A 6,757-nucleotide genomic window follows, 5' to 3' on the forward strand; every position below is an offset into this window, starting at 1 on the left:
TTTATTACCTGTGGTTGCACCCCGGCCATAGTTCAGCTCGATGTAGCCGGTTAGCTCGCTAGCCTGGTGGCTAGTGACGGTTGGGCTAGCTGACCAGCTGGTGCGTCAGGGTGACGTAGTCGACGTAAGCAGCGTAGCGTAGGTAGCCTACGTAAGCAGCGCAGCGTAGCCTACGTAAGCAGCGCAGCGTACCCTACGTAGCTGGAGCGAAGACATCTGGGGTGAGTTCGGTTTGGGAACGGTTTGCGCCGTTACGGTGGCCGGGCGGGGCGATGTTTCCTCGGGATGATGTGATAACGGTGTGCAACAGGCTTTGAGGTCGGTTTTCTGTGTGTCAGAGGTGTTTATTATGTCCCCTCCATTCATATAAACACTTTATATAAAAAGTACATTTTTGCACTTAAAGTCGCACTGAAATGAAAAAAGCATTCTGTCCCATTTTGGTTCACATAATTAGTCATAGTGTTCACCTATTCAACGATGTATGCCCAAAAAATTACAAATTTCTACTTTTGTTGTAATCTTATATCAAAGTATGTCATTTCTTACTTCCTGGAAAACGGTAGGTCACGTGCAATGACGACAACAGGTACCTTAGATTTTAGGCCAATAATCTCACGACATCCACCCGTCAATCAACGCTATCCTTCAATCGAATCTGTGTAAAGTTCTTAAAACCCGTCCACTTGTCAATGTTCCAATCAAATTCCTCTAAACGCATGTCCCGCCCTCATAGCTTGTTTGCGTCGGAAATACGTCAAACTACGGAAGTTAGATACGTCTATCATTTCTAGTATTACGAATGTTTCTCTATGTGCATACATGTTATACTTTGTCCAAAGTTATACTGTATGTCACTTTTACAACATTTCAAAGTTGTTTAAGTCTGGCCAATAAAAAAAACATTCCAGATCTCTGTTTAAGTTGGTTTATTTATTGATTGTTTAACATTTTGAACAAGAAATATCGATATGAAAGTAACAGTAAACGTGTTCACATACTGTATCTGCACACACAATCATAAACCCAGTGGCATATAGATCAAAAATATTACATGTCTATTATGTACCACTAGAGGGAGACACAGTACCTTTTATTCCATTCAACCTCAGATACACTATGATTAGATTAGGCAAATCACAATGGCCTACTATGTTACCCCATCACAAACTACACAATCATCTATGTTCTTCAAAAGAGAACAGAGTTACCCTCTCCCTAGTCACGCATAGCCAGACCAATCTCCACACTGTGGAGCACCAGCACTGGAGAAAGGTCTGGACTCATTAACATTCAGGAATAGGGAAGTTTCTTTAAACCAATCACAATCATCTGAGCAGAGCGGTTGCTAGGTAGTTGTTTCACATAGTCTGGATTCAATCCGATTGGGCGGGAAATCAGATCCGTCGCCATTGATTGGGCAGTGATAAACGAATGACGAGGCTTATCCCCAAAAGCTTGAGTCAGGCTACCCTCCCCCTGACATCAGTGGTCCCATCCAAGGGGGGGGGGGCTTTCTGACTCGGTACCAGTGAGAAATAGACCGTCGCTGGGGTTCCCATACATATCAGGGCGACAGTATAGACGTGCACGTTTACCACATCATACCATCAATGTGCACTAGTTTACAGAGGAGCTGTGTGTGTGGCGTGAACACGGCGCGCCCGCAGCTGCAGGGTGGCTGCTGGGAACCGCCAGGGTAGGACGGGTTCCTGCCGTGCTGTTGTTGGTGAACCTTTCCACACAAGCAGGACCAAAGGTGCTCCGGTTGTTTTGGCGGTCTAGTCGCGGCGTCCACTGTCCCCGCGGTGACGAAGGGAGTCAGGGCGGAGGCCTCTACTCGGACTGTGTGTAGCTCGGTCCTCTGGCTGTATTTGGCCCTGCTGTAGAAGGACAAAGAGGCAGAGGGGATGTCCCAGACTACCTCTACGTAGCCGGGGCGGGGAATGTCTTCATCTCCGTTTGACCCTTGAACTTTGGTCACCTGAGGGCGGAGTCTGCGTTCTTTCTTCGGGGAACTCCATGGTGACTTGTCCGCTGTGAAAACAGTCTGAACGTATGACTGGGTGCTTAGAGAACTGAGCTGGTTATCTTGCCAACACAGGGCGTAAACATAGACGTTATCGAGAAAATGTTTGATTCGGGCACATTCGTGGATATGTTTCGTCACATAAACCGATGATCCAATCGTAGTCCTCCGGGAGCTTGACCATCCATCTGCTATGGTTGATGACATCGGAGGAGCTCCTCTGGAGCAGAAGAGTGTGGGGGTCCAACGGACTGTGGTAGAAGACTTTCGTGAGATCTTTGGACAGTGACATCCCCTTTCCCAGAGTCTTAGGGTCAAAGGTTAGCTCTGTGGTACCGTCCGACGCTCCCGTGGGCGCCTCCGCGGCGCCGGCACCTCCGTGGTGATCCGGATCGACGTGAGCCAGCAGGAAGGCCCACAACCGCTCCACCTGCTCCCGCACCTTGAACCCGCTCTGCCGGACCTCCAGAACCAGCTTCTCCCTGTCCTGTCCGGGCTCCAGGCCCTTCCCCAGACTCAGCGCCTGGGCCCTCTCCACCGCCTGGTGCGCCCCGGCGAACCCCTGCAGGAAGCTGAACGCGTCCTCCTCGCCCAGCGCCGCCCGTACGCTGCTCTTACCGGCTCTGACGGCCGCCGCGCGCGCCGAGACCGAGCTCTGGACGCTGGTCAGGGCGAGGTCGCGGAGGTTCGATACCGCCTCGATGACGCGCGCGCCGAATTGGTTCAACCGACCCCTCTGTCGCTTCTCCCAGCTCTCCAGCACCAGGCACTTCCGCTCGGTTTGGGCCAAGGCCGCCTGCGCGACCTTCAGCTTCTCACCCAGCTCTCTGTGAGCGTTAGGGAACGTCTTCATGTTGTGGCGGTGATGCTCGTCCTCGATGGCGCAGGACACACACGCGACAGTCAGGTCGTCTAAGCAGTAGTACTCCACGAGCTTGCCGTGGTGAGGGCACTCGGTGACACCCTGGCGTGGGGGCCATGGGCTGGGAGAGAGGGTGTCTCTTCAGCGCTGGGACGGTCAGGTGGTCCTGCAAATGCTCGGTGCACATGGACATCTCACATCTGACGCACGTCTTCTGCGCCGGTCTTCGGTCCTCGGTACACAAGTCACAATAAATGACAACCGGGGCCACCGGTGGAGCGTCACACGCCTCAGACATGCTGCTCTGTGGGTGTGGTTAACGTCTTCTTCGTGTCTTCTTTTCTTCTCTGGTTTTTCTCCAACGTTGAGTATATTTTGCTGATATTTCGTCTTTCTCTGTCCCGCGCTGCATGCAGTAGGTCCACTGGTGTCACCTGATTGAATTTCAAATGTTTTAGCTTTGCTGTACAGTAAGTGCACGCGCGCGCACACACACACACACACACACACACACACACACACACACACACACACACACACAGACACGCGCGTGCACACACACACACACAGACACACGCACACGCACACACACACACACACACACACACACACACACACACACACACACACACACACACACACACACACACACCAACTTTGAAAATAACTTACTTCCAATTTTCTCTGTGCGTCATTTTCAACAGATCACCCTATATGAGAGCGAGAGAGAGAGAGAGAGAGAGAGAGAGAGAGAGAGAGAGAGAGAGCATTATGGGGTCAAGACAGCTGATCAATCAATATAGCTAACTAGCCAGTTTAAGAGCATTGGCTCGCGTTATGCGTATTGTGTATGACGGTAGAACACATCTCGAACCCATAAGATAGGCTAAGCTAAGCTTTCCACGTCAGTTGACTGACACACCTACTGTAGCTAGTTATAGCTATTGCACAACATAGTACTTCGCCCTAAACAAACAAATAGCTTTCATGCGTTTGGAACGGGACGTCTATAGCAAAATACATAGAATCGTATTACCTGAGGTCGCACTCCGGCCATAGTTCACCTTGATGTAGCCAGTCAGCTCGCTAGCTGGTGGTAGCTAATGACAGGTAGGTAACCTCTGTAGGGGTACCTGCATGTTGGCTCTCCCAAAACAAAGTAGCTAGAACTAATTTGCATAATATGGGAGCCTCAAACATCCTGCTGAAAACTGAAGCAATAGCCTCAACATTCACTTTGAAGACGTCACAAGAAAGAAACCATATCATGATACCTGTAGTTTTTAAGTGAGTGTTTATAGTACTTTAGAGGGGCAGAGTACTCTATGCAATACGGGCCCTTCAGCTCTTTTGGGGAGAAATCCAAAAAGCAGATTCCTCCCCACAGAGTTGAGGTCGAGTCAAAACCCAGCTGAATAAAACTGCTTTTATTGTGAGTTTTCTCAAATCATCTTTAAACTGGATGTCGTCTCATTGGGCAAATTCAAAAATGTGATAAATGAAACGGGTGTAGGGGCCCTTTGCGTGTCTGTGCCCAGGGGCCCATCGTTTCATAATCCGTCTGTGACTAAAGCATGTACCTTATGGAGGACAGGGGGGGGTAAACAGGGGCGGGTAAACACAGGGGCAGGTAAACACAGGGGCGGGTAAACATGGTGCTCAAACAAAACCCGTTGATTCATCCCTGGGACGGTCTAGTCAAACAGCTGGGATCGATCCATTCACTCTGACTCAGCTCAGCTCCTCAAACTAACTAGGACTATCCATGGATACACAGTACCATATATCCACCTCTCTCTCCATTACATACACAGTACCATATATCCATCTCTCTCTCCATTACATACACAGTACCATATATCCACCTCTCTCTCCATTACATACACAGTACCATATATCCACCTCTCTATCCATTACATACACAGTACCGTATATCCATCTCTATCCATTACATACACAGTACCATATATCCACCTCTCTATCCATTACATACACAGTACCATATATCCATCTCTATCCATTACATACACAGTACCATATATCCACCTCTCTATCCATTACATACACAGTACCATATATCCACCTCTCTATCCATTACATACACAGTACCATATATCCACCTCTCTCTCCATTACATACACAGTACCATATATCCACCTCTATCCATTACATACACAGTACCATATATCCATCTCTATCCATTACATACACAGTACCATATATCCACCTCTCTCTCCATTACATACACAGTACCGTATATCCATCTCTATCCATTACATACACAGTACCATATATCCACCTCTCTCTCCATTACATACACAGTACCATATATCCACCTCTCTCTCCATTACATACACAGTACCACATATCCACCTCTCTCTCCATTACATACACAGTACCGTATATCCATCTCTATCCATTACATACACAGTACCATATATCCACCTCTCTATCCATTACATACACAGTACCATATATCCATCTCTATCCATTACATACACAGTACCATATATCCACCCCTCTATCCATTACATACACAGTACCATATACCTCTCTATCCATTACATACACAGTACCATATATCAATCAATCAATCAATCAATCAATCAAAGCTTTATTTGTATAAATCTCATGACAACGGACATGTCAAACTGGGACCTGTCCTGTCTGTGTCCACGATCCGTCACTCTGCACCTTCGCTGAAATAAACACACACCAGTAGCTCCATCTTCATCATCATCATCATCAATCTAGAGTTAAAAGCAAGGGGTCATCAACCCCCCGCCCCCCCGCCCTGTCAGAGGCGGAGCCCTGGTTAGGGTGCGAGCTTATAAACCCCCGGGCCCTTCGCTGACCACCAGAGCCATTTGAAGGACGCAACTTTATCAACAGCAAACAAGAAGCGAAGAGCCGTTGCGGAACCATGAGGTGGCTGTGTGTGGTGTGTGTGGTGTGTGTGTGTGTGAGCGCCTACCTGGCCCTCGCTCAGGACCTGGAATACGACGATTATGATTTGGTAAGAGACGGCTTATGACACGTGTTATAACAGCCTGCGGAGATGACATAGCTGTTGTATCAACACAGAGTGAAAATCTAATACCTGTTAGGAGGATGATGATGGAAGTTATAGCCATCATAGTGAGCATAGCAGGCGAGCTAGCGATGATCATATACATGTTATAGTCATTCGGTTAAGCTTTATTGATACTCAAAATTACAGTAATTATACTCATTTTCACAAATAAAGCGTTGATTGATTAATTGATTGATTTTCAGTGTCACAGAGTAATTACATAGCATTAATCAGTGTTAATTATATGAATGTATAAATACACAACGTTTTGGTTGATGGTGTGGTCTGTCTGTCTGTCTCTTCCAGGCGGGGAACCGATAATCCTGTAAGTAAACCTCGGACTCCATTTTGGTCTGTTTGGAACCCTGTGTGTTTTTTAGAACCTGAGTAGGGTTCTTTTTTATATTGTTACAAGTGATTCTATGTGGAACCCTTTTTTAGAACGTAGAAGTCTCAGTACCTGATGATCGCTGGATTGTAATAATCCCCCTCCCTCCTCTCCTCCCTCGCCCTCTCCCTCTCCCTCTCCCTCTCCCTCTCCCTCTCCCTCTCCCTCTCCCCTCTCCCTCTCTCTCTCTCTCTCTCCCTCCCTCTCTCTCTCTCCCTCCCTCCCTCTCTCTCTCTCTCTCTCCCTCCCTCTCTCACTCCCTCTCTCTCCCTCTCCCTCTCTCTCCCTCCTCTCCCTCCCTCCCTCCCTCTCTCTCTCTCTCTCTCTCTCTCCCTCTCTTTTCCTCCCTCTCTCTCTCTCTCCCTCTCTCTTCCTCCCTCTCTCCTCCTCTCTCTCTCTCTCTCT

The 6,757-nt window shown here is 48.2% G+C and overlaps 1 pseudogene across 1 annotated transcript; it reads right to left on the reverse strand.

The window, feature by feature from the left end:
- Positions 1-1,851: 1,851 nt before the first annotated feature.
- On the reverse strand, positions 1,852-4,003 carry LOC311329258 (annotated as a pseudogene). Its single transcript, XR_014631338.1, has 3 exons — positions 3,928-4,003; positions 3,564-3,601; positions 1,852-3,325 (listed from the first exon to the last, which is right to left on the reverse strand). The product of XR_014631338.1 is annotated as an uncharacterized misc_RNA (transcript).
- Positions 4,004-6,757: the final 2,754 nt, after the last annotated feature.

Source organism: Borostomias antarcticus (genome assembly GCF_949987555.1).
Source record: "Borostomias antarcticus genome assembly, contig: scaffold_1272, whole genome shotgun sequence".
Lineage (NCBI taxonomy): Eukaryota > Metazoa > Chordata > Actinopteri > Stomiiformes > Stomiidae > Borostomias > Borostomias antarcticus.